The sequence below is a fragment of the Schistocerca serialis genome, chromosome 3 (assembly GCF_023864345.2).
Source record: "Schistocerca serialis cubense isolate TAMUIC-IGC-003099 chromosome 3, iqSchSeri2.2, whole genome shotgun sequence".
Lineage (NCBI taxonomy): Eukaryota > Metazoa > Arthropoda > Insecta > Orthoptera > Acrididae > Schistocerca > Schistocerca serialis.
The window spans coordinates 715088576-715113790 of record NC_064640.1 but is presented as its reverse complement, the minus strand read 5'-3'; positions in this window follow the sequence as shown (position 1 = coordinate 715113790).

The following is a 25215-nucleotide window of genomic DNA, read 5'->3' as shown; positions in this document are numbered from 1 at the left end:
CTTGCATCGGCAGTAGGTAAGAAGCGTGACATATGCTCTACTACCTAGTCAGCTGAAGCATAGCTTATATGTCTCTAGTGTATACTTCTCAGTCTTAAGAACAGTCGATTTAGAAACCGTATATTAGTCTAAGTCACGTTATTAAAATCATACATAGAATGGTTACAACACAGAACTCAAAAGCAGGCTATGCGATGTCCAGTGGGAATATTAGTACATAAAGTAATTGTCTGGTTTCATTGATATTAGTGGTATTAGCTACTATAAGTAATGCTTCGTCAGAGCTCACATAAACGCATAAATGATGATTGTTAGTTCATACATTAGAATCGAAGATGTACCATACAGTGGGGAGTGTTTGCGAATTGTTGACCGACGATAATCAAGATTGAAAATGACTCTTTATTCCCTCTGTAAAATGTGTGCCACGATCTCTTTTGTATTCTCCGCCAGAGCAGTGAGAATGGGTGAGGGCAGCTGGCTTCCAGATCACATGCCACTTGCCTTGTTTCAGTATGTGCTGAATCGGTGGCTGCTTTCTTGCTAGTCATTGTACTAATCCCGCTTACAGGATGCAAATATCACCCTTCAGTAGATGTACGAAATTTGCTGTACGTACATTGAGTACTGAGCAATCTTAAGAAAGCGCCCACTTTAGTACCATCCACGAGTTGTGTATCCTTAGATTACAATTAATTTGTCATTGGAGATTCAGCTAGTCGTTCAGCAGGGACAATTAGCCAGCCAACAGCAGCCTCTTCTCTGGCTCTACGTGCTCACTGCCGTGTCTCTCTTGTAGCTTTTAAATGCGACTCCGATAAGCTGGGTGGACTCTTTATTATAGGTAGCACATAACTGCAAATACCATCAGTACGGTCTATATTACTTAACTCAGCGCACCTAGCTTTGGAGTCTTACTTCATCATCTTGCTTTGGTCAGATTCTCTTATTGAAGATTCAAATCTTGCAACATCACTGTTACTACTTTTCTGCTACGGCAGTGATGCTGCAAGAAAAATAATTTTGCGCTCACAGCCGTCACATTCCGTAAAATTCAAAACAGTAGAATTTGACTAATTTTGTGACCAATATTCAGTGCAGTTATCCCGCACCTCCTCCCACCAATATTGCGCTCCCTTGATCCTTAATACTTCCCTGTCGTATAAGGCGAGCAGTAATGTGTGTCATTAGTATATAAGGCTTTCTATAGTAGTGGTATTCAGTCGTAAGACTAGTTGGGTGCAGCTTTGCATGGTTGTGTATCCAGTGCAAGCCTCGTCATCTCCGTGCAAGTGACGCAACATACAACCACTTGAACTTTCTTACTATAGCCAAGCTCTTCTCTAGACTTGACAGCCTGACTCGATTCCAAACGGTTTGGTGTCACCAGGTTCGCAATGTAATCGATTCGAAACGTTTTCGTGTCACCAAGTCCCTTCTACGTACACAGCTTATTTCCGTGATTCATATCCTTGCGTTAGCAATGTGTACATCATTCTCTGTGCAAAATTCTATCAGGTTGTCTTCCTTCTCCTTCTTTTCCTTCAGTCCATGATTTCCTTCTGTTTATTCCTTTCATGACTTTTCCTACTTTGAAATTCCAGTTGCCCATTAAAAGGTAATTGCCTTTGTCCTTACTCAAAATACTTTTTTCTCAATCTCTTCAACATCTTCAGCACTATTTGGCACATAAACTTGCACTACTACGCTGGGTCTTGTCTTTGTGTGTATGTTAGCTACGATAATTCTTACAGTACTCCATTCGTGGTTGGAATAAAGATTACGAAAAACATTTCTATACCCTAATGCTTATTTCAAAAAGTTAATTCGCAGCATACAAATGTCAGCGGTCGCGCACCAGCTAGTATCTTCTCAGCCTTCGCTCCTGACACTCGCTATAGAAGGAACAGCCATCAATATTCACCCACGTCTTCTGCTTAAACACTACTTTCTTGTCCGCCTGCTTAGCTAAGAGTTGCCAGCACGGTAACTCAGCGGGTTCGGTGAGAGGGTTAGGAGGCCTGTGTAATAAAAAAACCTGAGTGAATGGATCAATAACCAAGTTGAACGGGTATCATGGGACGTCCGACTCGAACAAATACAACAAACAATCAAGAATAACAGGAAATTATCACAAAAAAGTGGTAACTGGTTTGCCTACCATGTAGCGGGCCCGGGCTCGATTCCCGGCCTGGCTGGAGATTCTCTCCGATCGTGGACTGGGTTTTGTGTTGTGCTCATTGTCATTCCATCATTATCAACAACATGCATGTCACCCAGTGTAGCGTCGACTGAAGTAAGTCTTGTAGCTTGGCGGCCGAACTTTCCCGGATGGGACCTCCCGGCTATCAGTGCCACACAATGATTTCATTTCACTACTTTGTTGACTAATCTTTCGCTATGCTGCACTAGTTTCACATGGTAGCCCATGTTTATGTTATCTGAAACCTGGTTAGTGTAAAAAATTATCTCTACTGGGAAATTAAAACAGTCAGTAGCGTATTTCAGTTGAAGCATTGCAAGTATGTAATTCTGTACTCATTTTAAAGTCGATAGGAACATCAACTTTAATATTACTTGCACTGAGGGTGCACCTAATTAGGACCTAAGTGCTTGTAGCATTGCAGAACATGTGCCTCCTATTAAAATTTATTTTTAACCAGCGAGCTCAGTTTCTTAAATAATCTAGATAAATTTAGTATCTTCTAACGTGGAAAAGACGTCACTCGTGTGATAAACAGTTCAACCTTTTTCAGGTCACACATTTTAACTGAAGGCATAGAGAGGATTCAGGCTTCGAAAATTTTGAGAAGATTTTCAAACTGTCCTTCACAGAATAAAAAGAATTACTTTCGCATATAGAACTGAATTGGCTAAGTTTTCAGTTTATCACCAAACAAGTTCTCAAATAATACAAACAGAAAAGTATTTAGCGCCTCTACATTCAGGCTTAAGGAAAGATTAATGTTAACAGTTAATCTTTACTGATTGGTAGTTTAGCGAAAGGTATCATGGTTACAAACTGGAGGTAATTTCATAAAACATAGTAACACAATACATATCAAGTTTAAGATCTCATATGACACACAAACTATAATATGACGACTAAGAAAGGCGGTGGGAGGTGAGTTCAAAAGCATGTCTTTCTTGTACTAAAACCACCTCATCATAATTAGACAATCCTGAAGAAAAAACTAATACAGGAGTGTCATTAGGACTCTACTTACGTTGTAAGATATGACAACTAGCCGGTAAACGAAAGAGGAGGAAATTTTATTTACTGCTTAGGCGTCATTTGTGTTCACTGATGGCGCCTTAGGGGAGTTGAGCTGTACTTCATTAACATACACATTATGGATAACCCATTCAATGGTTTTCTTGATTATATTTAATTCGCTCGTTTTTGTTAATAGACATGAATCTTCGGTTACTGTAAGTTAGAGCTTATATTGGGTACGCCCAATAAGTGAAGTAATTTATGCTTACGGTAGAGCTACTGACTTTCGAAATGTTAACGTTCTTGATCGCCTTCCACCAGTATTACGGTTTACTTGAGCTGGCAACAGTGCGTCTGAAAATGAATAAAACAGCTAAATTATCCATTAACAATATATTAATTTAACTCATTACCTTATAGATACCTATTGTCTCCGCTGACCTCTCTGTCGACGGGACATTAAACTTCCGTTTTCATCTAGTTACTTACTCAAAGGACTGACTGCCTGCATTCACGTTGTTTCAGGCCACCTGAGGAATCAAGTTCACAACCCTCTGGGTACGAGGGCGGATCTACGGAAGAACGCCAGCCTGGCAGCGCGCCAGACAGCAGCAGCCGCCAGCACGGCCGGCCAGATGCACACCCAACCCCATAGAGGTCACGAGTACAGCCCGCTCTGCCTCTTCTGTGCCACGTTCCTGAAACTAACTGAACTCCACTAAAACCGACTTCACATGTAGTAATTAAGTTCTGTGTATATCACCACTAGCCGTGAATAGAAGACGCGTGCGGTCAGCACTCCTCTCTCACGGCCATTACGTTGGCTGTTGCAACCCGTAACCGCTATGATCCTTTCAACTAGTTCATCAGTACTCCTCCCGAGACTGACGGCAGCACGAACCGTTCCACCAAGACAAGATTTTTCGCAGTAGAAGGAACTACACTCGGGCCCACTGTATAGCAGTCAGAAACAATAACAATTTACTTATACAGGCTGATCCTAAGATTTAGATCTAAAAACTGTAAGTGTGACATAAACAAGCAATGTGACTTTAGATGCCAATATACTGTCCGATTGCTATAACTGCCACAATATAAACAATACATCGGATATTTACTCCAAGTGATTATCAGTTATTCAACAAATACGTAAGATTACAACCGGTGTAGGGAAACATCCAGAATTGATCGCTGCCCATTAGAGTGCACATTGCAGTGAAATATCTTGACAGAGATTAAAAATGGCACAGCGTTGTATGGTAGAAAACCCTAAGGGACATGTGTATCCATCTATTTGGAAAGCTTTTCTTCTTCCAGGTTTTTAAGAGTTTTGTGTGTGGAGTGGTAGACCAGTCTGTTAACTGTAAGTGACTTTAACAGATGCGCATATAGCCTACTCCCACAGAACTGTGACAAGGGGGTCGCTGAGGGGTGGATCATCAACCGTGTCACATGAATTCTCGACACATCATAACCCTTCGCCCTTGAGACACTGCAGAAATGTTTGTAATTTTAATCCAGGACCTTGCTGCACAGTTTTAGATCAGAAACTTAACACCACCACCCCCATTTTCTCGGTGGTCAGATACTCGCAGTATAAACTTCTTTCTTTACCACAATTCTGACCGGCTCTCTGCAAGACGAGAACTCCCTCACAGGCGTGCATTAACGAGCCCAGCTAGTGAAGCGGGTATCGTTCCATAATAAAACTGCGTCATGAAATAGGATTCTAACTCGGATCTTGGGTGTGGTTTGGAAACATAGAGCGGACGTACTGTACTAACGGTGTCTTGACTTTTGTCGTTAGGCGTGCTTGGATGGTTCATGAGATTATTCTGTTACTGTTTCAACCTGATCTGAGTCACAATCCCGGTATGTCAAAAATTTTGTATCGGTCAGGAAGGTTCATTATGTTGTACATTCCTTTGCAGAGTGCAGTTTTCATTTTAGTAAGTAAACTCTGGATGTTGCTAAGTCATTTCACATCACATCAATTCCACAAGGAGTTTTAAGAATCAAGGAATGCAGCAGAACATCTCCCTGGTTTTGAGAAGTAAGAGTGACTCCTACTTATCTCAATCTATCTTCTACGAAAGAGCATGTCTGTTTTATTTATTATATCGATTTCTGGTGCATTACCTGTAGTAACTGTTGCTATGGCAGAACCTTCATAATTAAAGTTAATCATAGTTCAGATCCATTATTAATAAATGTTAGTGTCTATTAGGAACATATATGCCTTTGTGTAAACCAGTCAAGTATTTTGGTCAGTTCTCTTCTTCATCTTCTTAATACATTTCAAACAACTCTGCATGTAACATAACATATAGAAAGATTACGTCTCATTCGCGCAAAACGAAATACAGTGGAGGAGCAATTTCTTCGGACAACAATTCAGCAATCTTAATTTAACTGAAAATGACTTCATGACACACAGTTATTATAAACAGTATAATTATTACTTACGTTAGGTATATTAATAAGAGCGTTATTTTATAGGTAAACGTTTTTGTACTCTTCCAGGTTTTTGAAGTTCCTGTCGAACACGACAGCTTTTTCCCGGCTTTTGTGCACCAGTGTACGAGACGCTGCCGGCGCGAACGTTGTTCCAGGAAAGAATTATGTGTTATTTGAACCTCTGAGTCAGATTTGCGTTGGTGTGCGTTTGTCAGATTTTCTTTTTAGCGTTCCAGTGGGAAATTTGGGTGTTGCCTCTGAACTTGGCTCAGTTACGAGTGGCTATTTTCGGATAAGCTATAGCTGCAGCTCCTAAAAGAACAGTGAAAGAGAAGCTGTACTTATTAGTGGAACAAAAAATTTACATCATTTTAGTGACAATATTTTTGTGTTTTATGCTCTGATGATAACAACTATGCAGACTGTTTAGTACACTGTGAATTTCTTTTATAAAATCTTCCAATGTAATGGTGTCAATCATCAACACAATATATATATGAGAATATGAACTCACATGAGTAATGGCTGGTGTTATGGTGATACAGTTGCGATGTTACGCCCATAGCGTTGGAAGGAATTCTGTTTGATGATATGAGATGATGTGAGAGCTACCATCACTAACGATATGTCATATTGAAATGCAGTAATGGTGTACTACTGTTGTATGAATATATGTTTATCAAAATAAAGAGTGTTCCACAAGTTTCCAACCAAACCTATTAATTTTTGTTGTTATATTACAAAGTCACAAACAGTGCATAGATATCTAAAAATATATAATATTAATAGGGAAGATTCTGTCAGATTGAGATAAACTAATAAAAGGGAATGGTTGTTTAGTGTTTCAGAAACGTGTCACAAAAATATTCTGCGTGAAATTGGAGAGTAACATTGTATTTAGAAGGATATTATGAGCCACGACATACTGAGAAGAAATTCAGATTCAATGACTAAAGCGATTTCCACTTTTAGTCGCCCTTTTTTGGATACAAGTGCCATCATATGTAACCTCTCTAGTTTCTTATAATGTACACTCAGTACAATACACAAACCTGAAATGCCCACTTGGTGGTGAGCTTGGTACATAAACTGTACGGTAGTGATGCCTGAATGGCCTTGGAATGCATATTTAATAAACGTAGAGCTCTTTAGAGTAGACAGCACACATGGCTCTGGTGTCTACGCTCCAAAGGATAACAAGGAGCCACAGGTCAGAGCACAGTATAACACTTCAGTGACGAAAATGTTCGTTCCATGTCATTTCCAGAAACATCTCACAACGTCTATTGAAACACTTTCTTAGTTTCTGTCTAATACAAACGAGAAACAAAAATAATATTGTCCTCCTTTTTGCAAGATATCTGCGACAGAAATAAAAACATTTCCTTCGGTTTGAGAATGAGTTTGCTAACATGATTTTCTGAATATTTAGAGCCAAATGTAAGTCTGGGTAGGCATCTCATCAAGTTTTCTTCGTACCTAGGCGCCTCTCAGCTTTCAGCAGTCCAGGACGGCAACAGAGAAAGAGCCCAGCATTATTGTATCACATGCGAAACATTGTGTTACTCCATCGGGGTTTGTCACTCAGAAAATGGTTCAAATGGCTCTGAGTACTATGGGACTTAACATCTGAGGACATCAGTCCCCTAGAACTTACACATAACTAACCTAAGGATAACACACACATCCATGCCCGAGGCAGGATTCGAACCTGCGACCGTATTGGTCGCGGGGTTCCAGACTGAAGCGCCTAGAACCGCTCGGCCAGTCCGGCCGGCTGTCACTAAGAGCATCGAACTGTAGCAATGAGCAGATGTTGTTTGTGACACAATTAGTTATCGGAAATAACGTCTTATCTGTCATATACTGCTTATTAGAGTCACCCTAAACTTTCAGATAAGATGTGATGTATGCTGTTGCTTTACATTCTAATCAAAAGCCACAATATTTGTGCTACATTTTTTATTATATAGAGACTAAATTATTTATTGAAATTATTGTAGCACACCAGACTGGCAACACAAGAGAACAGTTATAAATAACATGGGAGACAGAAGAGGGGGGGATAAGGAGGGAGAGAGTTTTTAAGACTAATATCTTCACTGAGAACACACAAAGGACAGGTTCGAGTCATCAGTATAGAACAGTATTAGCGGAACCATTTCAAAAGTGCAGTTTAATACAAATATTAAACACCACAGGCTATCGAAGCTAGAAGATAAGCAATTCCTGACACAATTTCTTCACCATAATAGAAAGAAACAAAACGAAGATAAGAATTCACGTACAGTATCTGAAGTACACAGCATAAAGTCAGGTATTCAGTACACTACAGTGAATTATAATTGTGAAAAATGTATTTGGAGTGGACACTGCCATGAACTCGATGTCTTACACTATTGGTACACATCAAATGACATTTAGTCGTGAAAAAAGACTATTACACAACTACACATTTCACAATGCAGTCTCAATAGAGTTGTCTGCTTATACATAGAGTATGAATTATGAAATAACACATTTTTGTAAAAGTCACTAATTAAAACAGTGATGGTGAACTCATTCTTTGAAAGGAAACATCTGAACAATTCGTCATAGCTGCCTATGACAGAAGTTGAATGACTTTATTGTAACACTGAAGACTTGTTGGCACCCTTAAATGAATATTACACCACTCTTATATTACATCAATAAGTTCATTTACGAACAGCCAAATGAAAGAGCAGAGTGTATAATACAATAACTGGTAAATTTATGAACAAAGGCAGTACTGTCAGCCATTAGTCACAGATGAAAATATTGGTTCAGAAGAAACTAAAAACTTTAAGCGATATTGTGCCATTAAATCTTTTTATGCTTGGTGAATTCATGAATTCAGACTTACTAAAACTGACAACCTGCCTAAATCCTTAGCAATAGCTAAATTTTTCCGGTGGCATATTACACTGTAAGAGAGCTAGGAAGTAGTGGTGGACATTGTCCCTCACTGAGGCCATCATCAGGAAAACCTGAGATATTTGTGATATGGATGAGTGTGATTTGACGGTCAGATAATACTGAGATTGAGTTAAGGTTATATTGCTTTACCTGTTCTCAGATTTGAAATCAGAAGTTGGAAAAAATAAATTTTTGTGCTAAACTGATGCCAAATAATATAACTGAGCACGAACATTATAATTCTCAAAGAATGTGTGGCTTTTCCTTCTCAACAGAATGGGAAAACCTGGTTATCCTTAAGTCTATTATAATTTTTGATAAATAAATGATTTCCGAGAATGGTCTAGTAACCACAGATATTTATGAAGTTAGTAAAGGGTTCCAACAATGGATAGTTGATTATTTGCATCACACCAGATGTTGAAGCTACGTAGATTTTCCACAATGGCAATAGTTTCATACAGTCGTATTTATTAAACACGTTTTGACAAAACAAAATCGATTTCCGTGGCCTGTCGACACCTCTCTTTGCCACATCTGACTTTGTAACGACTTTTATCCCAAGATCAGGCTGTTGATAACATATGTTGGAAAAGATCTAAAGCGTTTTCCGTTATATGCCTTTCAGTGCGCCATTACAAAGGCTGGAAATAATGCCTAAGTGGATGTGTAACTGCGAGTGGGAATTTTTAGGGCAGGCAATTCAAGCATAAAAGCAAATTAAAACTCTTACAGGGGAGAGAGTCTCATAATATATCTGCCTCATAAAGTGCATGAGGGAATTCATTTTTTTTTGGATTTGAATGGAATTTACTTGTATCGTTAGTTAAATTAATTAATGCGAGTCATGTATGTACATCTTCCACTCATTGGACACTAACTCAAACAATAATAATTAAGGCGCAAATTTGATGAAAAGCAGAGGGGCCACCAAAATCTTGTCATATATGCACGTAATAAGTCACAGTGGGCCCCTTAGTACGCAAACTGCAATTTAAACTAATGTGTTGTGTAATGAACACATCATACATAATTAACAAACAGTACACAACAAAAATGGCAAGTGGAGCGTTCTGTTAAGTAAATACTTTAATTTCTCTCAAGTAAACCTATCCAGCCCTTGTATAAAGACACCGTGCCATACAGCAACCCATTAGAGACCCAAAAAACATATGTATTGTCAAGTCTGAGATCGATAAGGGAGAAGATTATTATATGAGCAAAAAACACCTACACTAAATTCACAACGGAAAGATATTCGACATAGTATCGGAATGTAAATTATAATGAACAAGAGAAGAGTAATCAGAGTATCCTAATAATACACTCTAAGACAAAAAACACGACACATCACCAAGGAATTATCCGAATGGGACGGAAGTCGGCAGATGTAATGTGGATGTACAGTAGTACTCAAAAGTATGAACTGCATTTCCCCTGATTCGCACGCAACCCACATAACGCAGCTGTCTAGCAGGTCCAATAATCGCTCCTTGGTATAGTCGTTAAGCTATTAAAAATGGTTCCAACATGCCACCACTAGAAAACACTGCTCTGTATCGCAATAACTCAAGATGTAAAGTTATACCACGATACTAGAAATATCCGGGAACACCTTATCACAAATAAGACTGTCCTTAAGGCTTGTCAGCTCACACTTATTACAATAAATGAAATACCTGAAATGTTACCACTCTCATTATTACGTCAGATAGGTAATGCACGTAGTAAGTTTGTCGTATTCGTGATTTCCTCTTCAAAGTAACATGCCGTACTTGTTATTTAACACAAAATGACGTTAAAAATTTAAGTTATTGACGAGCAGCTAGTTGAGAATATGTATGAACTTCAAATGACCCGACGAACCGTCCCGTTATGCATATGGAATTAAACCCACGTCATGCAGACTAAGCAAAGACTTCGTGACTGTGGGAAACTAACAGTCATTCCTGACTAGGCATACAGAGAGTGATATACCTCGATCTTAGACAGTATCAGTTAGCAAATATCAACTTTAAATTACATAACGTAAACATTTTTAACGGACACTAATTCTTACCCAGCATCTATTGTCCTTGTTAACGAACTACGAGAGATGTTAAATATTGCTTCTTCACAAGTAAATTACTTGAAATGCCGTGAGATAAAGCTTTGTGTTGGACAGGGATTCGAACCCAAAACCTATTCGGATTGTTATCGAAGCACAATCAACTGTGACATATCGGATTTTCTCGGCAGTAGCTAGATGTTTTAACAGAAATCACGAGACAAGACATTAATTTTTCCCTTCCCAGAACTCCAACACGGCACCTATCGCTTTTATATTGTAAAGCAAACGATCGTTAAATATGGGTTTGTTACACCACCAGTGTCCTGTGAGCATGTTTGAACTAGAAATAATATGACGAAGAGTTCAGTGCTGACTGGAAATCGAACCCCACAAATATCGTTATTGACTACCCACAAAGAGACGTCAGCTGCCAAACTTTTCTCCGCCAGCAGCTCGGAATACCATCGTTGAACTTACAGTGATCTCTCAAATAGATCTGTGTCCCACTGGGAGTCAAAAACTTCAGATCTCGCTATTGTTGACAACGAATGAAAATGCATTAAAAATCAAAATTATTATCCGCCAGCAGATAGGTGTTCTTATGCTAGAACTTGATAATACATAATGAAAACTTTAGTGCCGGGCCAGAATTCGAACTCATTCACGCGCAATATGTGGAGATGTTGAACAAACAATAAATTGTAGTCGCGTTTTATTGTCACAAAGGGATCAAATTCAGCGTTAGGGGCGGCCTGAGTTGTATTCCCTGTTACGAACCAATTTTATCGACATACAGAAGCTGAAATAAAAGATGGAATAAGTGTCCTGTGACCCCACATAGCGTTTGCTTCGTCACTAAAGATAAATAACTAGTATAAGAAAAGTTCCTACATTTCGACACTCCTGACTTTATTGTGGTTCAACCTAACGTCTACTTGGCAGAGAAGGAGTATCATGTTTAGTTTGAATTTGAGACCACAATCCCATTATACCTTCTTCACTTGGCGTAGCCAGAAGAGAATAGACTCTGTCTCTCCCGATTAAAAATCATCGCCAGAAGTTGGGAAAGAACCCAGACCATAAGTATAGGACCCTATCATCAATCCAATAGACCACCAAATCCTCTGATCTGTATCTCATTTTTCTATCATAACGACGTTGCGCCACACTGGATGAGAATTTTGACACACAGGCTCCCTGTAGGGGTTTGCAGCATGTTCAGTACATTCATTTACTTGGTTGACCGAATCGCCATGAACTAGCTGCCTCGGCTACCGAGTACATACTTTCGACTCTGTTTTGCAATCACCGAAATAAAATCACGTAACTGCCACCTACACATAACCACCAACAGTTTAGGATGCAGATATTTAAATAGGAAGTGTTCCTTTCCACTTGAGCTACTCTATTGCACTATCTGTTTGTTAAAAACGTCATGAAGCGCAAAAGAAAAGCTGTAACTGTCTGTATCTCAGAAGTCTAGATCCGGCCATATGCATTATCTCACAGCACTGTGGAATGCAGAAGTTCTGGAGGAACTGTTGTTGACATCTAGAGCTGCTGTAAGTATATGGTAGCTATGCCAGCACGGTAGCTCAGCGTGTTCGGTCAGAGGGTTAGCTGCCCTCTGTAATAAAAAAACTGAGTTAATCGATCAACAACGAATTTAAAAGGATGTCTTACGACATCTGCACCGAGCAGATGCAACGAAGAAAATGGCATTTATAAGAAAAAACAAAAGTAAGTGTTGCGCACTGTCGATCACACGTTGCGAGTTCTATTAGATTCGCTGCTAGATTTTTTTTAAACGCAATTCTGCTGTCTGCTAAAGTTATCAATTTAATGGAACTTTGAACATAATTCCCTTCACTTCTCCACCCAAAATAGCCACATGTGTAAAAAGGTCTAACTTCTGCGACATTTTGTCCTTGCAGGTTTAATAGACGGCCAGGCAGCAGATGCATCTCGAAGCTTTTGTATTATGTATGGGGAGAGCGCAGCGCGCCAAAATAGGCAGAAAAGTATTTTCTACATTAGCTGTCGTCTGGTAGTGGCATTTTATTCTTCTTCAAACCTTTTTTGACAGCTTTCACTCAGAACAAGTTTTCTACATGCATGTAATCAATAAACTGCATATGCATTGTCAGACTGTTATAGATAACGTCAGAGAATTTGCATATATCGTTGATGATTAATTTCTCTCTCATGTTTACTATTGTTTTAACAAGACTAAAAGAAACCTTACGAAAACTGTGCACTGTATTATAAGAAATGAAATAAAACTACCCAAGATAGCCTTATGACGAAACTCTGTTTTAATAAAACTGGGTATCTGTACCCAAGCGTGCCTCTACCGGCACGAATTAGTAAAATACCACTCACTTAGCTTTCGATTGGATCTGTGTTCAATTGGTAAGCTGTGTCATACTCAACTCGTATGTAAATGTGGCATTTCATAAATAAAGTTATTTTCGATTTCCCCGTGCAACGATTTTCCTGGGCTGAAAACCGTAAATTTACAATCTTTTTTACACCTCAAGCGATGATAACACAAATTATTCAATGGAAATGACAGGTAAAATCAAGTGAACTTCGAGGCTAAATTCCGTACACACCAGGAATAAACTCGTCGATCACAAAGTTGCCAAACATACATTTTCACGTGCAATGACTTTGAGACTTAATTCCGTGTACACCAGGAAGTAACACAGAGTTGTCAAACATACCTTGCTTTGTTGCCAAATCTCAGTTACAGTACCAGCAGGAAGAAGACGAACCGATGTGATCCTACAGCGGGCTGGGAAGTGACCATAGCTGGCGTCTCAAAGACGCGGTTGCTACGGCCAGGAAAACGAATTCCGTCTGATTCACATTTCTGTAACTAGGTTTAGGGACTGGAGCGTAGTTACTAATAATACTCAGAACTGATTGCAAACTCAGCAACATAAATCAGTAACTCTCATAGTGTACTCAAAACTAAGAAACTCTTTGACGGACGTTTTCGTGCCACGCCGATAGTCGAGCACACCAAACAAATAGAAATAAAAAAAGAATCTGAGTGTCTGTGTGTGTGAGACAGAGAGAGAGAAGCAGAGAGAAGGGAAGAGAGAGAGAGAGAGAGAGAGAGAGAGAGAGAGAGAGAGGGAGAGAGAGAGAGGGGGGGGGGGGAGGAAGAGAGGGAAATAAAAAAGAACGAGAGAGAGAGAGAGTAAAAAATTGTTGTAAAGAAATTGAATACTGGTATGTAAAGATATATTCCATTAAAACAACATGTACCACATTATTACGAAATTTCGTATTCATGATCTATGGAACAAGTATTAATCTAATCTAATCTAATCTAATCTAATCATATCATACTGATGACTATCCATGAAGAGGCATGAATTAACGAAATTTTCGCCAGTATCAGTTACGAAATCTAAACTTTGAAAATAAAAGACGACAGTTTTTGTAATAAACCGGGACTCCTATCAAGACCCTTTCATCCCTGTTGACTAACCACGAAAGATGTCTGATATAGCTCCATTCAGAAGCAACAAAGTGTGTATGCATTTAAAGATGAAGGGCATGATGTGAAGTTCTGTGATGGGGATACGATCCCAACACGTAGTCGGATTGTTACCTAAGTAAAATCAAATGTTACGTTTCGGTTTTCCTTACCAGCTGCTAGGTGTTTGAATCTAAAATAAGGATACAAATTTTTGTGCCTGAGCGACAACCGAAACGCACTCCTATCGTACATCTTTCTCGTCCACGAATATAGTTTAAGTATCAGTTGCTTACTCACCAACAGTAAGATGTATGCGTGTTTGACCAAAACTTGTTGGTAACACATGAACAGACATTAAAAATGCATGTTAATTTTCACTAGCAGGCCGGTGTGCATGTGTTAGGCCTTGCATTGAAATTATGAATATTTTTGTACTGGATGAGGATTCGGACCCACATACTTACCTTTGGAGGAGACTTAGAGAAGATTGCAGTATTGGAAAAACGAACAAAATGATTGAACTATACTGTTCCGAGAGATTCAGATCCTCGAAAGATGAGATACGAATTCGAATCAAGCCCAGCACCAAATAATTCAACGTCTCTAGTTTAATCAAGTACAAGTAAAACAAGAGCCCTATTCCTTTAAATGGCTATCCGTTTATCAAATAAAATAAAATTTTCTAATGTAAGTAAGCTTACTGGCGACAGTATATCTGTTTATCATGACCTCCACATATGTCATTACGCAAAATAACCCGGCTCTGTCCAGTTGGGAATGAAGGAACGTGAAGTTTGATACAGATTCTGGATTATAACGTCTTTCTCTTGAGGTTACCACAGGTAAAGGAAATCTGTTTGTGCCTGTTAAAAGTAAATGCCTGAACCCAAGCATTGCACTTGTGATAGTTCGTTCCACCAGACCATTGTGGCCACATTTCCCAGCCCCAATAGCGTGCTGTAACGGACGATGTGCTTAGCTTACAAAATTAGATACGGTGGAAAAAATAGGTGTTTATGAAATTGTTGAGAAGAAGCAAGCTTCTGATGCGGAGATTATGCTATTATCACGTCAGCAGGATATAAAGACTCTTCTACGCATCATAGCTTCGATGTGAAGCCATTTTGAAAATTTCACTACTTATGGAAATTTCTTAGTTCGAGAAAATCCACGCTGAAGTGTGAAGTTACCGGATAATTCGATTATTACGGTCATTATTACTATCATTTTCTTCATACTGCTGCTGGAACACATGTACCTGAAGATCATCTAAGGCTTTTTGGTCATTATAGAAGTAGTTGCCCAAGAACAGGTTCTTTCCCTGTCTACGGAATCCTTTTCGTGTTAATATCAAACATCAGCAATTACCTGTAGATTACATTAAAACTAAAGTGATTGCTGAAGACGTTATTTGATAACAAAAACGCGCTGCCTTTCTTCATTTACTTGCGCCTATAAATGGCTGTCGAATACTGTCAAACTAAAAGCGAAGGTATCTTACTGCCTTCCGATATACGTCGCTGTCGGTTCTTCCATATGATTTGGTCGACGTGCCCTGTTTCAGGTTGTGTATGACAGAGATTGTTTTGGAAAATAAATTGTTTTCCTTTGCAATAAAGAGAAAGATTTTTATTCTAAGCTATCCAAGTTCAAAATTTCCGCAATAATAGTTCAAATTTAATATTGGCTTCTATAATGTAGGAAAGTATTTCACAGTTGTAAAACCCGCATCCGACTCATTGTCCTTACACTTAGTCGCTGACCATAAATTCTAGCTCAGAGTGACACCAGTTTAAGTAACCTAATGTAGCGAAGACTGTTTGCCAGTGCTCTTCCTCACCGGAAAATATGCAATTCACTCATTTGGCTCCATAAGTACACTATAACAGTAATTTCTGAGTGTATGCAATGCATACGTATTGTAGAATTTAGTGGTGCTCTCTCTTCCACTTCCGTATACAATATACCTGACCTAAAAGGGCCCTTTATCAAATGGTTCAAATGGCTCTGAGCACTATGGGACTTAACATCTAGGGTCATCAGTCCCCTAGAACTTAGAACTACTTAAACCTAACTAACCTAAGGACATCACACAACACCCAGCCATCACGAGGCAGAGAAAATCCCTGACCCCGCCGGGAATCGAACACGGGAACCCGGGCGTGGGAAGCGAGAACGCTACTGCACGACCACGAGATGCGGGCGGCCCTTTATCATTACAGGCTGTGGGCGGTGCAACAACATACTGACAACTGTAATGTGCTTATACTGACAATCTCACTGTTCGTTTTAGCTGATTTTGTAATCATTTAAATAAAAAAACATGACCTTCCAGTGGGAGATATTTCGTCCCCCTTTTCCTTCTGTGAAATTTGTCAGTAAGCTTTTAGCCATCCAGCCAGCGAAATGCGGCAGAGTATGGCCGGTAAACGATTCACAAACCACGATTTAGTGCCGTTAAAATGATTTCTTTAAACATTGTCGTAGCTGAAGGAATTTAGTTTCTTCTTAAATCGTCTTATGCAGCAACGTTCACAGATATCTAAAATAGGAAAAGCTCTTTAACTAGGTACGAATGTTGTAAAACAAACTTCCCATAGTTTGTGTCAGGTTGATCTTTTCGTCTGATAGTACTGCGTAAGTATTTTGTCTAAGAGGTATCACAAGTAGTGGTCCTGTAGCTGTGGGAATCATTGGTTGAAAACGAGTTTAACACCAGTGGGTACAGCACTGCTAAATATTCAAAGTGATTACCAGCCTAAGTCTGAGTTCATCCACAAACTGAGGCGTATTTATTATATTGAAGCTAGACTGTTTATTCTTATCTTCCTTGAGTGCGCATCGGAAGGCGTTTACACATACATATTCGAGGGTAATCCCAAATGTAAAGTCTCCTAATGGACACGGAAGTGCCAACTCAGGCACAAACGAGAGATCCTTGATTTCAATGCCAAGCAAAAACCGCAGCATCAGCTGCATGGTGGCAAAGTGATAACGAGAAAGACTACGGATGCGAAGGCGTCAGGTTCAATCCCTCGTCAGGCTCACGATTTTTATGTGCCATTTTACACTTATTTCCCCTCGGGCAGTGTTCGTTGATGTATAAAATGCCGAATTGCACTGTGATCCGAAAGCGACGTTAAACTGTAGGTTCCCCTATTAACTGGCTAGGTAAGTCAACTCAAAGGTCGGAGGAAAGCAACGGCATATCACCTCAAACGAGACCGTGCTTATTAAAGCACTGTGGTGTTCAAACCACTCTTCCGACTTTTGACTGCTTTACTGTCTATGGGTTCCAAAGTTAATGATCTTCGGGTTATTAACATTTTTGTGCTTTCATGCTGTAGCTTTGATAGCAGCAAACGTCAGTAACCAGCCGAGCACTGTCACTGTTCGAGTTGTCAAAGTGGTAGACGACGATGCTGTCGACCCCAGTTACAATCTTGGTCATGGCTATGTTTCAGTCGAGTAGCTCTATGTGACTTTCTGCGTATTTAAAGATATACTTTTAGACACTTGGTACGCATCCAAATTGATATCTGATAGAGCTGTATGTAGCAACATGAATCAGATATGATTTCCGAGAAATATTGTGGACAACACGTCAGTGCACCGAGATTTCGTTTGTGTGTTGCGCATGGTACAAGAAATATTGGGTTTTGCTTGCTTCTGTAATAGGTTTCAAAATGGTTCAAATGGCTCTGAGCACTATGGGACTTAACTGCTGAGGTCATCAGTCCCCTAGAACTTAGAACTACTTAAACCTAACTAACCTAAGGACATCACACACATCCATGCCCGAGGCAGGATTCGAACCTGCGACCGTAGTAGTCGCGCGGTTCCGGACTGCGCGCCTAGAACCGCTAGACCACAAAACAGGTAGACTATACAGTTATCGTTGATATGTAAATGCTGTGGCGTTCCCGTCTCATGTCGTTATGTGACGCTTAACAATTCTATTTCCATATTTCTTCAATATGCACAAGGACAGGTATGTGGCTACCTGGTCTCAGCGGCAAAGCCATCATTTTGCCTCGACAGAAAGGCAGACCGCAGCTGCACGAAAAAGCTTGGATGGTTCTAAATTAGGACTCCAATAAACACTTGTCCTAAAGGGAGAAGGGCGGATTCATAGAATCAAGCATGTAGGTGTGCGTTTCTAGTTACGTCGGAAGGGTACCGCTAGTCTTTGAAGCCTATTTCCCATACCGCGGTGATTCCCTGGGGTGTTGTGGAGCACAGCGAATCGCGAGATGCTGCTAGATCATTGAAATCCGTTTTTTTTAATTCGCTACGTAAACCTATGGTACTGGCAGACTGCTGGTAGCACTAAACTTGGATGATAGCAGTCAATAAAGAAGAGAACAGAAGTATTTGTAATATGGTTCTATAACAGAATTCTGACGATTGGATTTCTAACAACTGATGAGGATGTACTGAATAGATTTGGGGAAAAATTTGCCGCAGCATGACTTAAGGAATTGATTACTTGATAGGACACATCCGGAGTCATCAACGAATCTTCGGCTGGGCAATCGACGGAAATGTGTGAGTGCTCTGGTGTGGGAGGTTTGGGGTGGGGTGAGGGAGATTAGAAAGAGGAGGAGACGTAGGTCTTGCCTACAGCAAGCAGGTTCCAACGGATGAAGGTAGCGGTAGTTACGCAGACATGAAGTCTTGCGTAGTATAGACAAGCGTGGAGAGATGCATCAAACTATTCCGTGACACGAAGGCTGAAACATAATTTTAGAATGGCGAATATCGAAGTATGCAGTGAATCACCTGTAAAATTACAATAAATGTTGTCAACATTAAATTGATCGTACTGGCATTGTTCGTTTCAACATTTGCCGTATGGTTGATCCTTTTTTTCCCATTTAAGCGATTTTCCATTGTGTAGTCCATTTTGACTTCAATCTCTCCAGTTCCACATTTATTGTTATTGCTATGGTAAGTGGCGTCTCGTCGAGGACTGAAATTCATAACCACAAGAAGAAAGAGATCTTAACGATTACCTTAAATAACAGCGTTTAATTAGCGTTCAGACTGAACATACACTACGTAATGAATATTTTCCGGACATTTTTTAATGGGCACCAATATTTGGATGTGACCACCCTTAGTTTTTACAATGGCTTTAACTCCACTTGCGACGCTTCGATTGAAGTGTGTGAATTTTGTGGATGAAAGGCAGCATATAATTCCTCAAGCCCCGAGGCTAGTATAGGTAGAGATGTTGGACGGAGGGTTCTTAAGCTAAGTCGACATTCGAACTCACGGGGAGGATTTTCCAGTGCATGCAGTTCAGGATGCTTGCCAGGCCAGTCCATATAAAGACTGTTACTGTCTACAAAGCAAATGTCTCAAATGTTATGGGTTATTATATTGTGCACTGTAATGCTGATACAAGCAATTATCATCTCCGAACTGTACGTCTACTGCGCGCGGTACAGAATGCTGTAAATTGTGTTCATACTCTCACTCATTTCGAGTTTTCGTAAGCGCTGTAAGGGGACTATGCATTAATCACGAAAAACACTTCCACACCCCGATATCTCAGTCGATGCAGGCAACGTTGTCCAGGTATTCGCCAAATCCCAATTCTTCTGTCAGATTCACACAGAGTATAGCGTGATTCACCAGTGTAAATCACTCGTTTCCAGTCATGAACAGTTCACGGTAGTCACTCTTTACACTACCTCAAGTGTTGCTTGTGACTGACTACAGGAATGTGTGTCTTACGAGATGCTGCTCGAACCTTGAAACTCATTCTCTTTATCTCCCTGCATACAAATATTGTGTTACCAGACTGCTGGAAGTATTGTAGAATTCATGAGTGATATCTTCTGCTGATTTCAAACAAATTTTTACAACCATCCACCTGAATAGTGGACGGTCCCTGTCTGTCCTCACACGTGGTCTACCTGGTCTTGCTTTAGCGCATGGTTATTTCTTTGCGGTTCCACATCACAAGCACGTAACCAACAATGGACTTGGGCCGTTACGAAAGGATTGAACAGCTATTGATGGATTTGTTAGTCAGGTGATATGCAATGAGTAGAGCACATTCAAAGTGAGTGAGCTCTCCTGACTTTTCAAACTCGTCTCCTGCCATCCTGATTTATGTTTCCCGTGATTTGCCTAAATCATTTCAGGCAAATGAGAGCATGGCTCCTTTCAAAGGGCACGGCCGATTTCCTTCTCCTTCCCTCCCTAATCCGAGCTTGTGCTCCGTCTCCAATGACCTCGTTGTCGACGGGAAGTTAAACACTAATCTCCTCCTCAACTCTGAGCTCTCCTGATCGACTCATTCCAATGTTACTGTTTCTCTACTGGAAACAAAATACTCCCTCTCCTCCTTTTATACTGGTCTGCATAGCAGAGTCATATCGTGTTCCAGTTCCAGCTGCCAGCGATATCATTACTCTGGAGTACATTGTACATGCGAAGTAACGAAAAACGATATGTAGTCTGCTGCAGCAATGCTACACGTAAATCACTAGAATTTCAACGCAAGAGCTCGAAGCTGGAGTGTGTAGGAGTAACGCTGTGTCCATTCTGTATATGAGGAAGGATTACACAGCGTGTTATCATGCAGAAAACCCATTTGAGGGTTTTTGTTTGTGCGAAGATGGTTCTATGGACGGGGAAACGCGCACCAGCTGATGTCTGAATTCGGCAGCGGCCAAAACGTGGCCTACTGAGGCTGTAGTTTATCGTTCCGCGGTATCGCAGTCACGTTTATCAGTATCCCACGGTATTTCATGCAGGATCTAAACCTCCCAACGCATCTAGCACCCTAGAGGAAGAAATATTTTGCACTTGGCTGCGATGGAATGTAGAGCCATTTCCGCAACGGAATGGGCTTGTTTGCCGCAAGCAAGTATCCACAGTAACAGTGCGGCGACGTTTTGAGCACAACAGACTCTTTGCACAGTGACCATTGCTATTGCTTTCTTTGTGAAGTTAGCAGAGAGAGGCAGCCGACAGGGGTCCGCCCTACGACACTGGAAACATGAGTGGCAATACGTCGTCTTCGCAGCCGAGACCCAGTTCCAGTTACATATTGCGATGGATGTAACGCTGTTCATAAGATATGTAAACGTTTTTTTAAATTACCGCTTCCAGTCACTAACTTTGTCACCTATTGTATTACTTCATTACATGTTGTAACTATTGTATTACTTATTTATTTCGCGACATGTTTCGATTTAATACCTCCTCATTAGGCTAAATGGTAATACAAAACAACTTTAAAATAAGGGCGTACAGATATTACGTAGTCTTTTCGTAAATGCTGTAGTCCTTTCTTTCGTCTGTCGTTGCAGTCTCGTAATGATGCGCTCTGTTGCCTCCATTTCCGTGGCTTTCCTTGGAAACACGATTACAAACAGTTCTACGCTATACTATGTTTGCGTGGTAGTGTAATGGTGATGTACGCGTTCGTGGAGAAATTGTTTGCGAAGCAATCGCTGATATAGTGTAGCTGAGATGAAATAAGGGGAACCAGCCCGCATTCGCGTTAGACCGCACGGCTAACCGATTGGGCATCTCCTTGTTTACTTGCGATACAATTAGCGGAAAATAAATATCTAATTTTGGAATCATAACACAATTTTTCCTGTCATGATTACATGTCAGGCCTGAATCTATTTTCCTAATCAGATCAAATACCGTTTCCGAGAGTCACTTGTCTGTAACGAATGGATTACCTAAATCCACTCTTCCGATTGTCAATTCTGTGAAGTGATATTTTTGGCGCCTTCATATCTTACTTTTTTCAAGAAGAGAAGCTTAAGACTCTTACCCACATGACGCTGTTGTCATATTACCGCCAGATCATTGTGGAAAATGATTAAGAAGTGATCACTGGTTTTGTATTATCGTAATGAAATATTTTGGACACGTGCAGTAGCTAGGAATATCAGAATGAGTAAAGACATTACGAGTAGAAAATAAATACTTTGTATTTATGTACTACAACATTAAAATTGAAGACACTAATCAGAGAAGTGGCACCTATTAGAGGTCAAAATAATTCGTTACAGGCAAAGGGATATATTTCCGAAACTCTTCAACTTCTTACATCTTGTTTTGCTGTGTATCGAACTGACTTTATTCACTGCTTATATTCAATTAACTGTATTTATTTTATTTCTTATACTTAGTCCCTCCGTTTTCGTCATCGTACGCAAAATACAGAATAAGAAATCTTTATAATCGAACATCACCACTGGATATCCAGAGAACCTTGCAGTTTTTATTTCCGTTCTTGTGAACCGCACGGGTGGTTTAAATAGGCCTGTATCAACCCACTCCTTGTGAGGTACTGAAAGTCCTGTCGCCAGAAAATGACTGTGGACGTGAAAGTTTGTCAGTACCACGAAGAAGGTACAACAACTTTCAAAACAAATTGCTAGAAAGAACAACACGGTTGTCTCCAATTGGTTTTCTTTTGTCAGTACAGAAGACATTTCTGCACTGATTGTGTTGCTTCATTCTTGCATAAAAACCAAATGTGGTATGACCTTTTTGCAACTATGTCTACTCCTTCACACATAACGGCAGGTTTACTTTGGCGTCTTTTAAAACATTATTTCTAAAAGTTTAGTTGCTAGCCTTGAAGTTCGGTTCACTGCTGAATAATCCGTTTGAGCAAAACGTACTGTTACTCGACTACAGCATTCTGGCTGCACGATCCGTCGGTTGCTCAGCTGCCTTGATAAATCCTTTCGCTTTCTCATTTTCCCCCGCCAGAGGTTCGAGTCCACCCTCGGGCATGGGTGTGTGTGTTGTCCTTAGCGTAAGTTCGTTTAAATTAGGTTAAGCAGTGTGTAAGCTTAGGGACCGATGACCTGAGCAGTATGCTCCCATAAGGCCTTACCACAAATTTCCAATTTCTTTCTCATTGTCAATAAATTTTATCGCGTTAACCGCAAGCCGTTGTCATGCCGCCTAGATATATTTTGCACTCACCTTCCACGTTCGCTCTGCGATATAGTAACGTGCACTACTTTAACCAGAGCGTCTCTGTATCATGCCACGCAACCAAGATATTTCCAGATATGCTCGCATTACCACTTCGCTTTTCTGGGTAATATGGACAATATACAGTAATGAGACAAATATCATGGGAACCCACCAAATATCATGTCAGACCTCCTTTTGCCTGGCTTAGTGCATCAACACAGCACGACATAGGGTCAATACATCGTTGGGAGCCCCTTTAGAGACCTCCTTTTCCCTGGCGTAGTGCATCAACATAGCACGACATAGGCTCAATACCTCGTTGGAAGCCCTTTCCGAAAAATTAAGTTATACTGCCACTATATGATGCACTGTCATCCACAAAAATTGCATCATTGTTTGGAAATATGATGTCCATGAATGGCTGAAAATGGTCTCCCAGTAGGCGAACGTAGCCATTTCCAAACAATGATCGGTTCAGCTGGAGCAGAGGACACAGACCATTCCATGTAAAGAAGCTCTCACCATTATTGAGCCACCACCAGCTGGCACAGTGGTTTGTTGACTACCTGGGTCCTTGGTCTCGTGTGGTCTTGTCACACTCGAAGCCCACTTTCAGCGCACCAACTGATATCTGAACTCATCTGATTAGACATGCATCTACGTTAGAGGGATGCAAAATTATTCCGATAAGTTGGTTCAAACAGAGAAATTTTTAGAGAATTTTACTCGATTTAGTAACCGGTTAAATGACAAAAAATATACTTTAGAGCTGGAACAATTTGTACTACCTGTAATTGCTGTCAGCCTTTACAGTATTTTAATTTGTGGCGCTACAGTGCCCATTACGGCATTACGCTTGCTGTTGTGTACCTATCTTTAGTTTTTCTAATGCAGCTGGAACAACACATTAGGGCTCAGAAGAAGGTGGAACACGAAGTACCCGTCGTTTCGAGTGCTTCTCTTCCATGCAGATTTTTTATGAGCTAACCGTCATTAATTTTTCATTCGATGGCACTTTTGTGCAACACAAGATTGGGAGGCTACACTTTCCAAAATAGTATTCGCGTGTTATATTGTGTCGTAAGTATTCATTGCCTTGTACTTGAAGAATTACGACAACGCTAGATTACTAACGTGTCTCAAACGCGGGAGTCAGCTATCGATCGTGTGGTTTCGGATGTCTTCGACCTTTTCGCGTAGCCTCGTGGGTAGCTCAATCGCGTGGCCCAGTGTTAGGAGAACATAATATCAGAGAAGGTCTACGGCTGTAACCTCCGCCCAGACCACGCCCTGTCCCGCCCACAATATAGGGTGGTGAATAAGGACATCTCATTGGTTGAGACGCTCGTCTCCGTCCGTCTGCCTGCCCGGTGCCAAGGGAGCAGAAGGCCGTAGGAGGTAGGTAATCCTGGCGGCTGCATTATCGAAGCTCTGTTACGTTGCCTTCAACTCTATTCGATGTTTCGCAGCCACTGAGATCGTCATTTTCAAGTAGGTTTCTCCAGTCAGTCTTAAATATCAGCAGTATGGCAAGGACTGATTTTAAACAAGATTTGTCAGAATCGATCGCTGACGTTTGCAACCAGTCTCGCATAAAACAATTATCTCAAATTAATTATTAATTTATTATTTGTAATTAATAATTCACTAGTTTTCAGAGAAGCGGCACACTAACAAGAAAAGTTTAATATGTCAGATTAAGAATAATACACAGTTATCTATTAGTGAGTCAAATATTACACGTGAGACCACCAGTGACTGTGTATGTACAAGACTTATCTATATGTTCACAAAATACTGAGAGTAAAATTGGAAGCATTGACTCTGCTTTTTATCGAAAACATACGTTACTGTAACCCTCGCCGCGCGGGATTAGCCGAGCGGTCAGGGGCGCTGCAGTCCTGGACTGTGCGGCTGGTCCCGGCGGAGGTTCGAGTCCTCCCTCGGGCATGGGTGTATGTGTTTGTCCTTAGGATCATTTAGGTTAAGTAGTGTGTAAACTTAGGGACTGATGACCTTAGCAGTTAAGTCCCATATGATTTCACACAGATTTGATTTGAGACTGTAACCCTCACATTGCATTGCGATGTG